Raw genomic sequence first — 21,937 nt, 5'->3', positions numbered from 1 at the left:
ATGTATAAATATTTTTTCAATTAAAAAACCCAATATACTACAGAAATATGGAACAGCTACATAGCAGGGCACAAAGCCAAGTAATATCTGTTATGGAACTGACAATTAATGTTTAAAATCAACATCTATACAAAGTGAGGATTGGGGTTGGAAGCCCCAGGGGCTTCATCGAAAGATGCAGCAAATATTTGTGCCTACAGGTGGCCGAAGCACATCCATGAAAGATAATGTGAAACTAAGACAGGAATCTCATTAACAGGATTATGCAGACAATAGCATCCTGGATTACTATTTGCTGGCTGTATTCTGCATTTAATCTATCAAGTCACACTTAATACTGCAGGTAATACATTTAAGAACAATTTAAATTAATCACAACAGGAGATTAAATGTAAAAAAAATTTAGTATCCATTTTGCTTTTAATTCACCATACCATTATGAGAACTGCAAAGAAGAGCCACTTTCACGTCCTGCTCTATAACACACAATTATACTCTTAACATTGCAAATGTCTGACACACAGCTGCCCAAAGCTAGACATATTTCATTCATCCAATTTCTAAATCCACATGGTTAGTCCCCAGGGTAACTTGTGCTAGGCAAAGAGCCCTGCAGGAGGGAAAAGCAGGGCAGGGCAGACATTCCCTGCCACCGGCTCTCCTGTGCCCAGTCCCAGAGCATGAGAGGACACATGTCCCTGGACTGGAGCAACAGCTGTCTGCATACAAGGAATATTTTGGAGCCCATTAAAAAGTGCTGCTGCATCAGTGTGAGAAGAGTGTCACAACAATAAGGCCATCCCAAGCTGATGCACTGAGAGGACTCATCCTGCATCTTCACCCAGCCCAATAGTCTTCAGGTTTGAAGAAAGAAATGATCTTCACTCAACAAAATACAGAAAACAGGCTATTGATTTCCTGTGAACTCTCAAAGTGTTATAATAAGCATTTATAGATGGGCTATTGAATGTCTCGACCATTTAAGCAGACAGTCATTTCATCAGCAAAGTAATAACTGGAGTTGGCTCCAAAAACAGAGGAAAAGCAAAAAGGAGCTTTAGGGCACAATGTCGCTTTTCTTATTCTAATATAAACCTTAATGCATGTATCACTGGCTGCTACTTGACTTAAAAACTGTAAGGCATTTAAGTACAAATCCTGCAAAATAAACACTGTGGTAATACTTTAAATCCTTACGACTTTTTCTGGAGTATCTCTTTCAGTGCTAACAGGCTACAAAAAAAATGCATTAACCTTAAGTATCATCTTTCCCCTTTAGACTTGGTAAGGGTTTAAGTAATGCAAAATTCACTTATATGCATAGGAGTACAAGGACATAATATCTTAAAAGGGAAGAGCTAGTGCAGCACTGTTTATTACAGCCACTCAGTTTACTGCATACATCCCATCTCCAGCCAGCAGCCAAATCTGGTACTTCTAACACTACTCTTCCAAGAGTATATCTACTGGATTATTACGACAATACTGGTATGACATTGAAAGTGTTTTCTACACAAACATATGTTAGAATCATATGGTAGAAAATACAGATGTGTTTTTATACATAGTTACCTGCGTATATAAATTAAACACTTGAGATCTTGATTTTCACAACATACTTTTGTTGTGAAAATCAAGATCTCAAGTGTTTAATTTATAACCACACATCTGTATAAACACATACATACTGTATTCCTGTGGGGGAAAAAAGTTTCCTTTTCACATAACAAAGGACTTTGAGATTTAACTACAGGCAACACATCACAAATGAGAACAGCTCACAGAGGCACATAACAAACATTCAATGCATACATCTTCTAACAAAAGCGTAATTAAAAACTTTTACATCAAGAAAATCCCTGACAAAGCTGGAATACAAAATCTCATTGATAATAATCTGAAGTGTATTAAATTTCCTGGAGCAATACACTGGTTACAGTTAAAATACGCTTATAGCAACAACGATGTCAACTTTTCAGAGAGCAATCTCACGAACTGTTGCTTCAATTTGTTTTCTTAGTTTACCGAGAAGAAAAATGAGGTTGTTACAAAATGAAGCAATAACAAAGTAGCATATTCCTGGCTGTTAAGCTATTGCAAAGTTAAATTACAAGGTCACCAGTTCTAGTTTCACTGCTGTCACGTTTTCTTGTGATGCTTGCACAGTCACAGCTCTTTCTGGAGGCAAAACAGCTGAATAGCTGCTGGTGCATCACTTCAGTTCCAGTGGGTGGTGGTATTACCTGTATCCACCACCAAAAATACAATAACTTTTATGGCATTTTTCCAGACATACTTTATGTTGCTTACAAATAAGAATAGCCTGATACATGGAGTAGAAAACATCAGCCTCTCCTCTCTCAGAAACCCACTCGTCTGGATATGGTAAACATGTGATTCAGATGAGGATATTTACCTTCTACATTTCATTATTACTAACACTGATTTCAGTTCCTCCTTCATGGGATGCTGTTGCAAAGGTTATAAAAACATAGATAAATTACTTAAGGTGATCCTCTGTTAAAAAAAGGCAGAAGGCATAAATCAGCTTAGAGCATCTTTAAAACACTTTTGGTTGGTAACTTGGGGCAATGAGGGAATATGGAACAGCTCAAGAATAACATGCCTTCACATCCTGAGTCCTCCCTGTCCAGGTTTAACTGTCACAATACAAAAAATGCCATTTTCCAAGTCTGCCTAAAGGAAAGCAACTTCAAAAGCAGCTCCTGGAATATGAAAAAACAACTTGCTCTTGACTAAAATAGACACCAAGTTACCTGTTTTAGTCAACAGCAAAACTTCAGACCAATTGTTATGTACCAGCTGTGATTAAACCTCCCAAATACTCTTCTGTCTGAATATACAATCACAAATAATAAAGAATGTGTCTTTGCTGTACCCCCTGCCATATAAAGTTGGAAACTGAATAAATGATCACATTTGAGGGTATCTACTCAGAAGGTAACACAGTTTCACAACACACACTTTAAAAGGGAACAACCTAAACTATACTTGGTTTATACAGCAGAAAAAACCTCTTCAAGGATAAGTGCAGAGGAGAGAATGAAGACTAATACCAAAATAGCTCCTGTTCCTAACACCTTTCTGATCCTGGCTGAGACAATCTACTCGTACCTCGGACGCATGGTGGCAGCCAGCCAGCCAGATGACTGGTGACTTAATACACAAGTTCATGTGGGCTCTGGAGTTTGACACAGACAAGGGCATTAACTCTGAAGTCTCACCAGTCAGCCTTAATATTCAAAACTCATCAAATGAGTCATGACTACATTATGAGACTTTTTAAAAATACTTTATGCTTGCTTTCTTTTTTTCTGAATAGCTTTCACTGTAGAATGTTTTCATTAAATATGCATGCTTTTTATAGGAAAAGTTGTGATCAATTGATGCTTAGGTCAGGTATGAAAAAAACTTAAATGAGTGTGACGCTATGATAAATACTGTAATAGTCTCAGAATCACAGATTAAAAGATCGGCATATATTTATCTTGTTTCTTTCTACTGCTGAAGGCAGTTCTCACAATAAACAAGGCTTTGGGCCAAAATTCAGCCTTTGAGAACAATAAATAAGTACAAAATACATGTATGTGCAAGCAAAGGATATATTGAAATCTACCAGGCTGAATAGCTTCAGTTTCATTTTGAAAGCCACTTAAAATAAAAGCCAGTAGATGAAACAAAGAATCCACCCAAACATGAAGGCTCCAGCATCTTTGTTGAAAGAACAATAGCATAATACTCCTCATCCCTCTACCTTGTTGCAAGAGAACCATCAAGATAGTTATTGCTGTGATCATATGAAGGAATACTTCACAAAATTATTCTTTAAACTGATCAATATTTACAGATTCATCTTCATATGCCAATGGTTATAAATGCTCTAATTCAATTGCTCGGCAGAAAACATTCCAATAAAAGAAATATTTATATTAGCATAACAAAAGGCAACCAGTAAAATCACTCTCATGCACAGGCTTAAAATTTCAGATGAAAGCAATATTCTCATAGAAATACACACTATTTTTGAACCGAACCCACTCCAATGATGTGTTTTGTAATCTGACGGCTCTCCCACCGGAGTATACGTGACATTAACGAAAGCAAGATCAAATTAAACAGATGACATGATTAACAGTATTCATTTCATGCATGACTGTTTTACCGGAGAGATAAAGACCTGAAAGTAATTACCACCAAGTAAAACTCCTTCACTGACCTCTCTGCTCCCAGCTAGCAGTCCTTAAGTACTGATGCTTTGCAACAAAGACCAGTGCCTTTCATCTGTGGGCTTTCTTTTACGCTACGAGCTGAGCACCTCTCCCGTTGCATGCACGCAGTACCTCTCTGTATCTATGTCTGTAATGCAGCATAAAGATTACTGGGGAAACCTATCAAACCGGCAGGCAGCAACCCCGGCCGCCAATAAGCGGGAGGCACATGCAGAATCCAGCACATGCTCGCTGAGGCTCGCAGGCTGGCACCGCTGCTGAGCAGGCTGCTAATCTAATTATAGCCCTCCGCCGAGCACAGGGCTGCCGAGGCACCCGCGGAAACACGGCCCGGCCCAGCACACCTTGCAGCCCGCAGCATCACCGTCTGGGACTGCTGCTCGGCTGGGTGCGTCACCCGAACATCCCTGCCGGGGTTTTTGCCGTGGTGTTGTTGTTTTGCTGAGTGATTCACCTATGAGGGGGTTTGTCTCCATCTCTGAAAAGCAGGATCTATTTAGGTGTGTGCCCTTTGAGAAGCTGACCACTTGCAGCTGGCTAGGTCTGCTTTAAGGAGACAATAAAACGAAGCTGTTTGTTCAGCCAGCAGGAATTCTTGTTTTGAATGTACACATTGCCAGCACCACGCAGAGCAGATCTCGGCTTTTGTGCATTCCCGCACAGGCTACAACGTGGACCTCAGATCAGAGAGGCACCGCACGCATGCTTTCAGTGCACAGCAGCCCTACAGAAGTCAACAGGACCCCCTCTGTCCTTTACATCGACCCGTGGGCGGACACCCGGATGATCAGAGGCTTCTGTGTTGCATTGGCACATAAAGTCCTAACTAAGCTTTCACGAGGCTAGGGTGCAAATGCCAAGGAAAATTTTGCCATTATATAAAACATCTTAAGCCGTTTGGGAAATACTTATCATGAGCAAAGACTACTTAGATGCATGGGGAACTAACACAACCGAGTCCTACATGCTTACTTATGCTTATTCTATAAATAAGTCCACAAAACAAAGGAATGTTATGATCCAAGAGAACATTGTGTATTTGAAAGATGCTGGGAGCTTTTATAACATCAGGTAAATAATCATGAAAAAAGATACAGAGGCTTGTTTAGTCTTCCTTGGTAGAACACTTCAATTAATTCTCACTCTGTTTAGCACAAACAGAAAAAAACACTCTTCAGATGTTTCCTGTTCCCACATCGTTCAAATAGTCACCTAAGCTCTACATTGACCAAAAGGTTTTCAAACACCAGTGACAAGATGGAAATACACAGCCTGACTATCAGAAAAAATAGTTGTGGTGCCAGCAAAGGTACTACAACTGGTGAGATGCAGTACCTTTTTCATGACTGATATTACAAAAATATTATAATGCTACAGCATTAGGCATATACAAACCACAATGCATTTCTAAGATGTTTCACTGAGTTATACATAAACCATACCCATAAACATTACACTAGCAAGATATTGAACCACACTGCAATAATGAATTCCACTGTGCCCACACTGGCATTTTTCCTAATTCTTTGCTCTTATCACCAGTGACATATATCAGGCACAGTCCAAGAGCATGATATTAAAGGCTGTCTATACACACTTTCTAGCTATTGTACTTACTTCAGTACAAAAATTATATTTGGTACTATATAAAATTTGACTCATGGAACAAGATCCCAATGTGGTAACAGTGCAAGACCATATTTACTGGCAATATGTAAATGGCTATGTCACAGCCTTCCTAATCTGTCAGTGAAAATTGCTCATAAAGAGTTGCCCTGTGCTAGAAGTAAACTTCATTGCTGTAAGAATAATATTTTCAGAGCTATATGTGGCTGGAAATAAAAAAGAAGTGCAGAAATAGCGACGTTTTACTCTTTGATTCAATGTTCAGTCAACATGAAGTTTTGTGTTTCAATAAAAGAAGGCTGTTTTATTAAGTCCTTCTTTTCAGATAACATCATCTAAGAACTCATCAATTTTTATAAACAGTACTTCTTTAAAATACTGTGGAATATTCCAAGTTTCTCAGCCATAGTCCTTGAAACCAGGAGACTGTGTACTTAATGAAGAAAGGCAGGAGAGGCAGTTATACAGGGGTTAAAAACGTAATTGGAAGACTTCAAGAGGCATGTGAAAAAGATACACAATGATTTGATGATCAGATCAAAAAATGTTATTTTTCCAAATGACATTTTGCCAAAGGTAGCAACAGGGGAATAAGACCAATAAAAGTCTTTACCCTAGTCCTCTGATTATTTGGAATGCTAAGAAAAAGAAAGGATGCACAAAAAAAAAAAATAAAGTCAAAGTGACTCAAACCATTCTTTTAATCTAATCCCCATTCATAAACCACAAAGGCACGTACGACACTTGAAAAAATGACCAGGAAAACTGAAACGAATCAACAAGGCTTCAGCTGCTATGGGACTTCTCAGTTTTGGCTTCCTCCCATGCAGGCTGCTAAGCCTACATGTGTGTCCCCCCTCTGCCCAGCAGCTCCCCGAGCCCTCACTGCTTCACCCTGTTAGCTCCAGCACAGCTCCCTGGCAGCCAGCCTCTGCCTCCTCCCACGGAGCTGCTGGCCCCAAGGGCATTGCCCCACAGTCCCAGCAAGGGCTGCCCTGGCAGCACACTCTCAACACACCATTGCAGCAGGGTATTTATCCCAGGAGTTGCTTTCTCTTTTAAAATATCATGGTAGCAGCAGTAGTTGAAGGACCCACAAACAGCTGCAAAGTTGCATTTCAACTATTTGCATTTCAACTATTTTAACCTTTTTGTCTCTGCAACAGAATCAATACTCACTAAACCTCTGTGCTTGGCTTTGCAGATCAGCCAGAGGAGTGCCAATGTCCATAGCAATTTTTACACTTGCTTTTAACCATCGTGACAATATGCTGGGTCAGGAAAATATGGGGAGCTGCACAGCAGGGCTAACATTTAGAGTCAGTGGTCATTCACAAGAACCCACATTTGGCAAGGGCAGATGGCTAAAACCCCAACTGAGGATGATGCAGAGCTCCACCAGCCCGCCCTGCCACCCATGGTGATGGCACACGAGCACCTGGACCATGCACTGGACCTGTGACAGGATAGAGCCATCTATAGATGCACCAGCAAGAGAAGCCAAGAGAGGTTTCATAAGGACACAGTCACAAGAGAATCACCAGATCCCAGAGAACACAGGTTCCATGAGGACACAGTCACAAGAGATTCCAGCAAGTCTCTGTTGGAAATGAAGAAATTGTGAAAGGTACACAAGTTGGCCAATACTCGGCAGACTTTCATCGAAAGCAGAAGCCTGTCCCTGGCACAAGCTACCCGCCTGTGCTAAGCTGTAAGTTCCCGCTCCTCCGCATGGAAACAGAAGGTCTCTACAACATTTTTAGCAATTAAAAGCAAGTTAGGCTTTCTCTAGCTCAGCTCCTTGACAGAAGAATTTCAATTAAAATTTTCCAAAACCATATGGTCCGAGGCAGATGCCCATCACAGAGGGGAGGAGAGAGGAAAACCTATGAGGGTATGATGAATTCATCATATGACACTAAAACCAGCTTCCTACAGTGAAAACTGTCTAACTAGCTCATTAATGAATTATACACTTCATTTAGGCATATCTAAGGGAATTTACAAACAGATTACTGTATCAGGAACAAATAACTTTTTCCTATATTATTATCATTTGTGTAAGTATTTCCACATCCAATTATTTTAATAAAAAAAAAAATCTTAAAAATTTCTGATGTGTCTTGCAACTTACCAGGTTTTACTCTGGATATCACTTCACCTTTGGCTTAAAAATGTATCAAATACTGCTTGCAAACTGCTACTTCAGTTACTTAATTAGATTTTGCAAAGTATAGTAAGCATATGGAATGAAAATGAGTTGAGTAAAATGGCTGGTGAATCAACATGCTGCATTTCTAAAGGCAATAGTGTGTATATTTCCAAGCTGTAGCCTTGAGAGGTTGAACTGAACCAATTACTCTAATGAATATTTTACTTGGCTTGATGCATTCATTAGACTTTTAGAAGTAAGTTAAACCATCCCATGGTTATGTTTACATAACAACAAAATCTTACAATTTTTGGATGATACTTCTGACATTCACACAATTTAAAAGATAAGGGGACAATTTTTCTTCCACTATTTTTTCTACATTCCATTTTCCCTTCCTAAATAAATGTATCTAGCATTATTTTCTTTTTCTTTTGAAAACAACCTTTGATTTCACAACTGCTATTTGCTAAGCTCTTTCCTTTCCTAGCAAGTATATGGGAAGTCTGCCAATTGGTGGCAAACTCATCACTCATCATCATCATTTATGGAGAAAAATAAAACATGGTCCAAGTGTTTGCTGCATAAACTTTTCTCTGGAAGTCACAAATGCCTTGAAGTTGGCACCCAGCGTGAACAAAGTTATTTTCATTTTGTGTAGCACAAGGACATTTCTTGGATTGCCCCCCTTGTGATTGGTAAGCAAGCAGTTGCCTATCTACATGTGTGCATTTGTCAATGCTCTCAATCATATTTTGAAGTTGGACAGATGACCTGGAACTTCAAGCTTTTTTTTTTCTTTTAAATATGCTCATTATATCCATAAAGGCCCAGATATAACTCCTCTGTAAGCTTAATAACAAACAGAGATGTCTCTATATCAATGCCAGAGACTCGCTGCAGGACGGCACAAAGATTGATCCCTACAAACTATGTGCTATAGCATTCATACTCACTTTTATCTCAGAATCATAGTAAATCATAACAAAAATCCCCCAAGGTACATTACCATCCCCCACACCCATATTTCAAGGTACATTACCATCCCTCACCTCCACAGACCTATGTGCCAGCAGTATCTTCACTGCAGCCCTAGCTGACTGAAATGACACCAGTCCATCACTGGCACCTCAGAGAGCCAGGGCAGGAGCAGTTCAGCTGTCAGTGAGGTGTGTTTCAGCCTACTGCTGATGCATGTGGCACAAAAGGATCTGAAGAAAAGCCTACAAGACGTTTGCTATGCTGAGCACTTGGCACTTTAGACACAAAACCAAAAGGGGAATAATTACACAGTATTATTCTATTCTTAAGAACACACAAGTACCAGACAAAAGGTCATGTAAAAGACTTCACATCAACCTGAAACATGCCACCCAACACGTCTCCATACCAATGTCAACTTTTCATTCCTCCTCAAGTTCCATCTATTTTTCTTCAAGTGCAAGGTTTTCTTCAAATCTCTACCATACTTCAGCAGTCACCTCAAACAACACTAATATGCTTTGTGCCCTCTTGTATTTCCACCTTACTTATTCTTTCCTCCACTTCCTTTCCTCACAGCTACCAGCAGAGGCTCAGTATGAACTGTCCATTTTGAAAGGAGTAACACCTGTCAGCACAACCAAGGCTTTCTCAAGACCAAAACACGTGTCCCTTGTAGCCACCATTTCACAGCCTCTGGCTGACCAGCCAGATGGCCACAAAAGTTGGTGAACCACAGAAAGGGACCACACTGTTTACAATAAGCACAGAAATAGCTTTACACAGTGCATCCAGAACACTGACCCCATATAATGCATGACTGACTCACACAGAACCAATGATCATGACCCCAGAGAGTCAAAGATTGGAAAATATATTACTGAAAGAACAGCTTCTGCTTCTAAATGGTTAAGTGAGAAAGACACATTTGCAGACCAGAACAAACAGATTTAAAAAAGAGAGCGTAATTAAAAAAAACCAAAAAAACAAAAAAAACCAAAAATAAACAAAAACCCCAAACCTAAACAAACAAAAAAAAAAAAAACATGACTTAAGTGAGATGTTGAAGTCTTAACACAAGGTGTAACGGTGGCAAACTTAACTGCTTAAAAACAAGGGCAGAGGAGGTTAAAACTACACTGGAACAAGCCACAAAAGGGCTTCATAAGTGGAGACACATTTTTTGTAGTTGTTGTTGGAAAATAGGGACCCCGAGAGCATCACTTAACCCTGAAAGCTGATAGACAAATACTGGTTTCCCTCATGGAAAAGCAGAAAAAAGAGCTTGCAATATAGTAAGTAAACTTCCAGCACTTCCACATTATTAATCTTCATCACCCTGGTGGCATTTTCTTCTTCTCTATTTAGTAGAGTGCTCACTATGATGACCTTGCTGAAATGGGTGACACAACCTGCTGATGAGTATATCCAGCTGAGATAAGACTGGCCTGGGAAAACTTTAAATACAAGTCTTCCATTAGAGGACAGGTGTAATTTTTCAAAAATGCTATGCTGCAAAGAGTGCAAAGGCTGAAAGATGAAGTGTAGCATTCCTCCCTTTGAAGAAAAAACTCTGTCAGACCTGCTCACTTCTGTAATTAAGAATGTTATTTCCAATTCTGAGTAGAAAGAGGAGCTCCAAGGTTTTCTTTGATCTTCTGTGATGACAATGAAGACCCATCAGGCTCTCTAAACCCCATTGTTTTTTTATTCTTCAAAGACTGTTTTTCACTCTCTTACATCTCTCTATGCAAGGAGGTGTTTATGTTGAGCTGCAAGATGCAACTAGAAAGCAAGTCAAGGTGTGACTGTTGGAACATGAAGTGGTTCTCTGCAGACACTAATGCATACAGGCACTGCACTAAACCCTCCTTGCTGCCAGGCAGCTCTCTGGGAGCTCACAGACTGCAAACCTTTGAGACTTCAAGTCTCCAGTCCACACCCATAATTCAGGGTTTCGGAGCAACTCTAAGATCTTATTACTTTACACCAGAATTGAAGATATTTAGCACAATGAATCCCAGGAGAAAACTATGCAATGGCTTTGGTTACCTCAGAAATCAAGGCTAACGAGTTTGAAGACAGCCTATTAAATGTCAAGCCCTTTTAGCCATAAGTAAAATAAATTTAGATTCTAATCTTAGAAAGATTATAATTAAATTTCTAGAAATTGTGTCCATATAAAACCAGCAACCGTGCCTCACCATACTGGAACCCAGTCTCAAGGTCTTCTTACAAGAAGCCAGAAGCATTTTGCTGGCACAGATGAAAAGCCTCTCCAGGAAGAGAGATTTAATTATTTAACAGAGCAAGCCAAAAGCTCTTTTATGAAAGAGTCATCAGGACTCTTATTCCATATAATGTTCCCAAAGAAGAGCATACTTTTATCTTGGGCAGCTTGTACACCTAGCAAGTTAAATTTTGCTGAGCTGATAAGATCCTCTTACCCTTCTTCCAAGAACTGCTTGATGCTTTTGTCCAATCCTCTAATGCAAAACAAGCACACAAGTCACATAAGAAGGGCTATAAAGACAGCACAAATGGAGACAAATGAGTGACCATTCCTCAAGCCAAGTGGCTCCCACCACTTCCTCTCCATCCTTCTCTGAACATGTGAGCAGCCACTTCCCTCCCTTCATGGTGCTCCAACTAATGTGAAGGGGAGAGTGATGATCCCACCAAAACAAGCATGAGCACTGAGAGTGCTCCAAAGAAGACAGTAAATGTGCACTAGGGGAATTCTACCACATTCTAGGGACAAATTACTTACTGTTCTGCCTCTCTTGGGCAAAGCAGCAGGCCTTTTCTTCATCCACCTTTTCTAGTCCTGGGAGGGAAAAAGAAGTGCCCAATTTGCCAGAAGCACACGCCTGCATGGCACAGTAGTCTCACATAAGCCACCACCTGTAATACCAACTACCAGAATTTCTTCAGGTAGCAATTCTTATGAAGTGCCCAAACTGGATGGAACCTTTCAGACCTTTGTCTCGGATATAACTCCACTGCACTTCCAGAACAAGTTTCTAAAAGTGCAAGCATTAAAATTTTCAGTTTTAAATTAAGCAAATTGGAAATATGTAACAGCCTTCATCTCATAGGCACTGTAACTTAACACTGCTTGCACACAGATCACATTAGTGGGCATTTATTATTTTGTCAAGAATTTATATCAACATAAGATTAGGAAAAATCGGGGTAATGGTTACAGGCCTGAACCTAGTCTTCATTGTAAACTCACATACAGTTTGTGAGCACCAACATACAGCAAGTATAACTCAGCTTTTCTAATAATGTACCCAGTGAAGCTCAGGGCATTTCTGAGATCATTGATTTCCCACTACATCAAGTGGATGGCTCTCAGCAGTGAATCTTAAAGTCCTAAACATATCAGAGGTAGGATGGGCAATCAGTAATCCCACACAACATAACCTTAATAGCATTGCAGGAACATTTTTTGTCCCTACAGAAAGTAGGCACAAACAGGGGAAGATAAGATCAAAAGGTGAGCACTCAAAACCTAGTGAAGTCAGAATTGGACATTTCAGTCAGTCTCAAATATTTATCTCCGGAATGTTCTGCAACAATGCAGGCTTTACTGACATGAGCCAAGAGAGTCTCTTCTTGCCTGAATCAGCATTTATAGAAGAAGCTGCTCCAAAAGTAATCCTCAAATAAAACAGACACTGATACTTTCAAAGCAAATTCCAGTAGTCTGTAGTCAAAACATAAGCAGCATAACCACAGTAAAAGGGCTGCTAGAAAAATGAAACATTAGCAAATTTCAGAGTTACCTAAGTGTTTAACACAGACTTCACTGCATGCATGATTTGTATTCTCTAACAGAAACTGCCAAAGTATGAAAAATTGCAGAACTTGAAAAATGGCATAATTTCTATACTCAGTTGGACTGCTGCTGGCAATTCCACCATATCCCACTCACTAGCATGAATATTCCTATTTGGAAGGACCGAGTGGAAGCAATGTGGATAACCCTGCACGCAGGACTGAGTTCTCATGCTGATCAGTTCAGCACATAGGCCGCAGCATCTGCACAGCTAACTTGCAAAAATCTAATCATTTATCTCACTTACAGTATTCAAGCTGCTCAGAGTACATACAACTCCCCCATTTATATAATTCCATATCTGTTTCATTTAAAACAAACTGAAACAGCTTTGACATACTGATGTTGGGAAGAATTTAGAAGGCTCATTTTCTCTTGGGGTACTCCACATATAATAAACTCTAGTGGTAAACTAGGACACTACATCAGGTAAAAGTAGCTTCTACTATAATTTTGCATCACATCAATAAAATGAGACTAAAAACCAACCAAATTAGATGCACTATTTCTCTTTCAAAATCCTACACTTTATGTTGGAGCAAAACACTATTTCTGAAGTCTGTGCTCATTCAGAACTTGGAATTTAAATTGACTTTCTTAGACCTAAGAGTGCATAAAGGAAAAGTCTGAAAATTCTCTATCATATTTTGCAGTATCCACATCATTTTTTGGGGTCTCTGTATAATTATTATTTCAATTCCCAAAACTAGAGGAAGAAAAAATTTGGAGTAAAACCAGAGACTTGTTAAAGTCTTCCCAATTATATCATATATTAGAACATCTCATGTCTCCCAACCCATGACACTCCTCCAGCCTTACTGCAGCTGAGTCTGAGTTAATATTTGGCAGAACTTACAGGTAACTTCCTCAAGTAAATAAAAATACAAAACTAACTAACTGGGGATAAGTGATCTGGCCTGGATATTAAAAAAATAAACTTTAAAATCTGTAGAAGCTGCTGGTGGTGAAGGAGATGCATGTCTGCACTTGAGAAGTACATTATTTCAGAAAAAGCCTATACACAACAAAAAACAAAGGAAATGAAAAAAGCATGTGTCAAAGAAGAAAAAGGCAACAAAAATACACATAAAAGGTATTAATAGGCAGACAACTCCAGGAAACAAAGGATGCCTCCCAGGTGGCAATATATCTTCACTCACCTCATCAACTCACAAAGCCTGCTGCAGGCAGATCTACACAACTCGTGAGGAAAACAGTAGAATTGTCATTGTTGTATAGATTATTTGCATCTCACTATTACAAAGCTCAGGGGAACTTACCAATAACTACTTTGAAAACAAAATTATCCAGGCAAAATCCTTCCCAGCAGCAACACAAGCAGCAGCTCATACTTGCCAACTGTATTTCTTGTAGTGTAGACATAACTTTTTTTACAGACAGATTTAATTTACATAGTCTTCGAGGCAATCAGATGGAAAAAAGAGTATTGATTTCTTGTCTGACCCCCTACAATTCAGCACTTTGACAGAATTAGGTAGAAGGGCTGACCCCCTGTCCATGGTTAAATACCATGCTCTGTGGCACACAGCAATCCCTTGGCGGAGGGGGGGATTGCTAAGGGCAATAGCTAAGGGCAGGGTCATGCCGTGGCAAAGACCAACCACCAAAACGAAGGCACCACTGCAGGTAGCAGAGAGAAGATATGTCTTCTGAAAAATAGTATCACCTCCAACTGAGAAGGGCAGCCTGTTGGCAGGTTGGGGTCAAGTTATGTTGTGCTTGAAGGTACTGTGAAAGGAGATGGAGAACTTATCCTCCATATGTCTTGACCATCCTAAGAGAAAGCCTGCAGAGGCTGTATTCGTGAGAACACTTGGGAACACTTCCCACATTGTTTTGGGTTTTTGTTTTTCTAAACATTAATTAAACTCACTGTAGCCTACCCCTGAGAAAATGAAGATAGAAACAAGGATAAGAACATAGAACAAAGCTAAAGATCGGTATAGTTACCTGATGCTTTAGATAACTGGTGAGTCATTTGAGTACTTGCACTAGAATTAAAGCATTCAAAAATTAAAGGCTGCTGTCATGCAATCTATAAAATAATGAAAGACTACAAAATGTGCATATCCAAGCTGCGTCTCATAGATGCCTTCTGCCCCACCCCCCCCTTGCCAAGATTACCTGTATTTTTTGTTACAAGATAAATTAATTGCCTTTTTTATGCAACATTCTTTAATACAAGGAGTACCATTAATTTGAAGAGACTCAAAATATTAACTTTACAAGATATGGAGCAAACATCATTTAGGACACCTTCTCCTGCTTCCCTTAACACTGATATTTAGAATGTTGACTGTGACTTAAACAGGTGAGTGCAGTAACTTAGTATAATCAAAAGCAATTGTCCAAGGAAGTGTGATCTAATACTTGTAATTTAAAATTATCTTGCAATCTGATCTAGAGAATAAAGAAAACAGAGACATCATTCAGGTGAGTCAACATTTGCATTACAGGCTGCCTATTGCCATGAAAAAAGTGAATGAGCAATGCAAAAGACGTTCTAGAAATGAGTTACAATGCAACTTGAAACAGTCACAAAGTAAGCACTGTTTGTATAGATCTGTTAATTTTTTTGAACCTGTTATTGTTAGTAGAACACAGAAAGAGAAGAGAGATGACAAACAGAAAGTTCTACAGAAGACAAAACCCTACAGGAATAATCCACAGGCAACACAAAACTTCATTTATAACTGATGCAAATATAGCAAGCTTGGAAATCAGACTGATTACACTTTAATGCCAAACAGTTCCACATAAAGACAACTTAAATCACATTGAAATGACTGGTTTTTTGTTGACATCATGTATTTTGGTCTTTCTTTATTTGAGTGGTTCACTCTTGGGTGCTTCTGATCAAATACTGTTTATATGACATAGGAGAAAATACTTCACTTTGAAAGCTTAGAGATCTCGTCCCCTCTCCTCTCTGCCTCTTGTGACTTTATACTTCTTCCCATGTTAGCATGCCAACTCTTGGTGGGACCAACAACTTTGGGTGACTCTTTCATGGCCAGAAATACCCTGCCAGACTCTCTAATTTCATTGCTTCTTTCACAAGCACTCTGCAGATCTGTATCCCTCTTCTTTTCTGGACTTTGCCAAACTAACCCTGCTTCAAAAACACAGCTCATAGATCCCTCCACTAATTTTCACCCAGATGCTGCCCATGCTAGGCCCTCCATCTCTACTTTTGCCTCTCCATCAGTGTGTCTGCAATGCTTTCTTCCAGGCAAGCTTTGTTGTCCCCCCTTGATTTCTGTAAATATCGGTGACCCCTTCGTTCCCCACCTATACCCTGTGCCTGTTCCTCCTTCCCCAAAATTTCCCATGTACACCAACCCACTCACCCCAGCCTCTCGCTAGCACAAATCTCTTCACTAAGCAGCTTCCAAACATGGCTCAGCAATGCTGCTGGACAGCACAGCAACTTCAGTCTCACCACCAGCCACCTTCTACCTCCACTGAGCCTCATTTTTCTAGAGAGCGGCAGTGCATATACCTAATCTCTAAACTCTGCTATTCTAATTCTTATGAATTAGAGCAGCAGAAATGGAAGGAGTAGCAGCAGCATAAAGTGAAAATTCAATAATAAAAAACTGCTAAAAAATGCAGTCATCAGCCAGAAACAAGGGAAGAATAAAGAAACACCATAGTCTTAACTATGAGCTGCTGTTATGAAACCATCTGTGGTGGCGTTCTTGAGCAAAAGGTATCCCTGGAAGTGAAAAACCCACTACAAATGATGAACTTTCACTAAGCTGGAGATGTGCAGCCTTGTCATCTGAGAAACTGAGTTGAAAGAACAGCAGAACACTTGAACCAGTTGAAGAAAGAAAATCACATTTTCAGCTCCTTCAGCAGGCAATCAAAGTGAGATCTTGCATTTTGCAGAGGTACACTCTGAGTGAAAACCACAATGGCAAGAAAATGTTTACCCACATTTTCCCCTTGAACCACTAGGGACATAACTGCTCAAGATACATATTGGAGGAAACAACCATTCCTTTAGAGGAATGGTTTCTGCAGCTCAGAGAAAACAGACATCAGGCCTATCACATGGGACACACCATGTCCCATGTACCACCTGCAGCACAACCAGTAAGATGAGCACACACCTGTGAATTCATGCATCACTGCTCTTTCTTATAGGAGTAGTTATATTTTTATGTAATGTAGCAAAGCTGTAGCACAGCGTAAGAAAAGCTGGTGCCAGCAGAGGGAGGCAGCTGCTCTCCAGGACATGCATCTTCACATTCCCCGATGCACAGTAGGAAGCCAACAAGTTTGTTTTTGTGGAAGTGAACTCACCCCTCAGCCATTGTGTAAATGTGGCTTTAAATCAAGCTGTAATTAGATTTTGCTGTATTTAACAAAACCCCTCCTGTGCTCCTCTTTTCCAGCTCTAGACAGGAAAGAAATGTATTTGTGAAAGTAAAAAGGAAAAAAGTTTATGCCTCTTCCCAGAGCATGTCCTGGCATGCATGCAAAAGCAAGTACAAAACATAAAACAATAAGCTTACAGGACACTCAATCTTCACATTACGTAGGAACACAAGGATCTCTCAGCTGGTCCACTGTTAAATGTCAGCTCATTATTACCAATATTCTGCTTCACCACATTAACCTTGTCAAAAGATACTAACAGTCCAACCCTTGGAGTTTAGCTTCTCTTCATAAATTTAATTTGCTTGGCAGAAACAGAAGTGGAAAACCTCTGCTAAAGACTCAGGCAAATTAAGACTGCCACGTAGCCCTTCTAGGATAGATATTTTTTCCCCTCTCAACTTTTATAGTCATAGCATTCCCATTTTTAACCAAATGGCTTTATCCCCCACTGGCAGTATTTCTATACTCTGGTAAATCCAAAATAAAACTGTGTGGGTTTTTCTTTTTTTTTCCAAATCTACTTTAGTATAATACAGGTTGCACAAGGTGGTTTTACTTAGTGTAAGTTCTTTATAGACTAAACTGCATTAATTCCACTGTGCTTTACACTGCCATATGCGGAACTGCACAGCAAATGAAGTTGAGTACACTCAGAATAACAAACAGCTTCGACTGTATTTTGATTACAGGCTTACAAAGAACTTTATGGGGGTGACAACAGCAGTGGATACAGTGGTAAACTGGTGCAAGGAAGTCAAGAGGACATGCCCAAGGGCACATAGCAAAAGTCAGCTGCTGTTTTAACAACAAAAAGTTTCTGCTCTTAATCCAGATCTTCCCAGTGAGTCAAAACCTTCTGATAACTATCCAGGCTTTTAAAAGTTTCAGGTCCTTTAGAAGAAAGGAGCAGAGACAACTGCTAATTACCCACACACAGACATCTAACCACTGCCTAAGATTAAATGATTTACAGAGTAACTAATTTTTAGGACAGCCTGAAAAGTGTGCCTTTTCTAAACCAATTTATTTCAAGAACATATACTATAGCAGCCTAATTCTCTACAAATCATTTGTAATGCTGCAAGTTTTAAGAAACCTAAGGCTGATTTGGACTCAAAAGATAACCTCAATCTGAAGTCATTTTGCAGTTTAATCTCTAAACGCAAAAGATCAAGATAGGAACAAATATTGGAAGTAGATTATCCTCCTACACCTGTAGGAGAATTCTTAAATTTGATTGTTGTTGGTTGGAGCTTTTTTTAATAGCAACACTACCTCTTCCTGGAGCAGGATAATGAAGTTATCAGCACCAATCCAAAATGACAATACAAAAATTCTTACTATATGCAAAGAGTTTCTGGTTTTGAAACTTTTAAATCACCTCAGCAAAAGCTCACAAGTATTCAGTATTCTAATCATTACTCTATTTCTACTGATACATAAATAAAACAATTTAAATATCCTGTATAAAAGAAACCTAAATTTGCCACAATCAAAGAGACTAGAGGTAAATTTATTTTCTCTCACCTTCTTTGAATTGTAGAAAACAAGAGCTGGTTTATTTTTCTGTAAGTCTGAAAGTTGGCACAGTATAATGCCATCTACAACTGTGTGAAACATTTTGAATATTAATGTCTAGCCAAGCCAGCAATTCAGAAAAAAAAAGGGAGAGAAATCCCATAAAGCAGGTAGTGATTGGTACGGTGCCCTTACTAGGAAAGGCAAGTTTCTACACTACCTCTGAAAGTAGAAGCACACAATAGGATTAGCCTTATCTTATTTAAGTTTCTTAACAGCAAGACTGCAGCCTCCTGACAATACTGTTTCCAGCAGGACTCAAATTCCAAGTAAGAGCAATTCTTAAAATAAAGTAGCTATGTCTGGCAGAGCTGGAACCATGAGGACAACATGAACACTCAAACCAGTTTATTCAGGTTTGACTCAAGAGGAAAAACTACATTTCAGCCTAGACAAAAATAAGACCCAACATACCTAAAGAAGCTTCCAGACTACCATTTTTAGATCATGCCCTATTCTTTTTCCTGCTTTTCAATTCATATGTAGGAGGGTCAGATCATAAAGTGGATTCCACTGTGGCGCTTCAAGTCAGATTATTCTCTACATAATAATTAGTGTTGTTCTTCTCATCACTTGCAAACTGTTTTGCTAGTCTGAGAACATTTTTTGTGTTTATTTCTGAGAAGCTTTTTTTAATCCCTTCAAAGTACCAGCATCCTAAGCACAGCTATCTCATGCTCCATGAACTTTAGTGCAAATGCTGTAAGCGTTTCCTTTCTTCTTAACAACTTCATTACAGTGTTTACACAGGAATACAGCGCTTGTACTGTAACATGCAAAGCAAATATTCTGCAGTAAATGTAAGCTTTATTCAAAGTGTGGCTTTAGAAGTCTTTATGGCATACTCCAGCCTGGACTGCCAGTGCTAGTGCAGGGAAGATGGCAAAAGGAAAACTACAGTGACGGACCTTTCATGCTTACAAGAACTTTGGAACAGACAAACAGAAAACCTATGGGCCAAACGTATTTCCAAAATGTGTTTGCACCTCTTTGCTAACCCATGACATCCCGAGCTACCCCTGCAAAAAGGATCTCAACTCCTCCTGTCTTCTCAAGCTGTTTACTCACCATGAGATTGTTAAGTATATCAGAGAAAAATGGCTGGAGGATTAAAAAACCTGGATCACAGTTGCATGAGAAATGGAAGTAGAACTTTTCTTCTTAAAAAGATGAAATGTCGTTTTGGCAAGCTAGCAATCAAGTTGTGATTTTCCTTCTGGTAGAACTGTGTCTGGTATGACCAGGACACAGACCACCAGTGACAGACTTCCCAAAGAAACAGCATTTGGGGAGAAAAGCAGCATCAAGGATCCCAAAGGGCCATTCTAGAGAAGACCTTCTGCCAGAAGTAAAGCTCTTAAGCAAGACTAAAATCCCATTAAGGAAAAAAAAAAGGAGAGGAACATCAACAGCCTCTTATAGTGGAGAGTTTAAATAAAGTCAAAGCTATTAGTGGAGACAGTGAGGAATCAGAAAGGAAACGAAGAAAAATAGTTGCTGTACAACGAAAATCTGCAGTGTTGGCTTCACTTATGAAAAAACACCATGGTTCTCCTCTAAAAACTTTTTTTTTTGGACTCACAAAGAACTCTTGCACTTTACCTCTTCTCGCAGAAGAGAAATCAAACAGCATGTAATATTCAGGGCTTATTCTGTGCAAAGTAGAAAATGCTTATGCTAGCCCTTAATGCTCACACTGAATGAGGGCCTGCTTTTTGGTGCTGCTCTTTCTTTTGTTTGTTTCTAAGGGGGGGAAAAAAGGACTCCACTGAAAGGAACACATGGCCATGTATGTAGATCTGCTTTTGCTGATATCACTACCACAGACCTAAGTACTGTAATTCAGGAAACGCAGAAATTCACTGGATGATTTCATGAAAAAAATATCATAAGCCCACTGAACCTGCTATTTTGAAATCCAATCTAGTATTAACGGCAATAAAGCAAAGAAGAAAACCCAACACCACAATCTCAAAGACACAGTGATGCTTGAATAAATCAAGATCACCAGTTTTGGTTTGTGGTAGAGAAGTTTACATTTGAATGCAGCTGGACTGCAGTCAGCTAGCCAGCTCCCACAGCAGCCCCTCCAAGCTGTATTGATTTCTAGGGAAGAAAAGGCACTGTAAATCTGCCTGAGCAGCATTGCGTCATACTTTTGGTTGGCTTGAAAAAAGCAAATTAAATGTTTTCCATTAGCATGGTAAAGAAGCTATACAATTTTGTTTTTATTTCAAATAGAGTCTCAAGTTACAGAACACTTTAGCTAACTCTGTGGCAAGGACTACATGCTCCGTGTTTGTGAAGCCAGCAATTCATGCTTATGTGAAACCAGATGTGTGCACTGCACAGTTCCCAGGGCTGGGAAGGGCTTTTAAAACGTGTTGCTGTTGATTAAAAAGGACTCTGCTTTTCACTTAGATCACGGAATATACTGAAGCAGAAACAACACATTTTTTCAGAGAAGGGGAAAGATGGGAAGAGCAAAGGGTCAGAAGCAGAAGAAAACTTTAAGGCTATAAAAACCACACACACATAACAGCATAGCAGCAATGCTTTAGTACAACAAAGAGCAGCACAGTTCTTAAAAGCAAGAACCATAAAATGATTTGAGGTAACAAAAACTCCTTGATCAATTATTCATATAATTTACAACAGTTACAGATGCATCAATGAGGAAAAGGGGAAAAAAAAAGAATCTAGGGCAAATATAAAATCTTCACAGCTATGAAGTGTCCTTGATTTTCACCAGAACATTTGGCTGTCTCGTATCATGTGTTTCTAGTTAGCAACAAACCCCTCCAACAAAGGGAAACGAGACAGAGAGGCACAGAACAAACTGCCTTGTTGGAAGCAGTGAGAGTGTTCAAGGCTGCATTTCACTCACGGACGCTTGCAGCACCAAAACTCAACACTACACTAACACTGCTGTGTTTGAAACCTAACCACCACCCCACCTAGATACATCCACACACCCCATGGGACTATGAGGATACCTTCTGTGAAGTCTTTACTCTCTCAGTGCATAAAACTGCACTTCAAAAATAAATAAATGTTTAAATAACTCCCAGAAGAAATGCTGTGTCTTTGCAATGT

At 39.5% G+C, this 21,937-nt stretch overlaps 1 protein-coding gene across 6 annotated transcripts in view; it reads right to left on the bottom strand.

Moving 5' to 3' along the window:
* Positions 1 to 21,937, bottom strand: part of FAM110B (family with sequence similarity 110 member B) — a 111,175-nt gene that overhangs the window by 57,669 nt on the left and 31,569 nt on the right. The window contains exon 1 of one of the 6 annotated variants that reach the window (XM_009085500.4): positions 4,238 to 4,391. The exons of the other annotated variants lie outside the window; for them this stretch is intronic. The gene's annotated coding sequence lies outside the window, so the exon portion shown is untranslated. Of the gene's footprint in view, positions 1 to 4,237; positions 4,392 to 21,937 lie in introns of those variants that run through there. 6 annotated transcript variants of the gene reach the window in all.

Source organism: Serinus canaria, chromosome 2 (assembly GCF_022539315.1).
Source record: "Serinus canaria isolate serCan28SL12 chromosome 2, serCan2020, whole genome shotgun sequence".
Taxonomy (NCBI): domain Eukaryota; kingdom Metazoa; phylum Chordata; class Aves; order Passeriformes; family Fringillidae; genus Serinus; species Serinus canaria.
The sequence above is the reverse complement of the archived record's forward strand: the minus strand, read 5'-3'. Positions and strand labels throughout refer to the sequence as shown.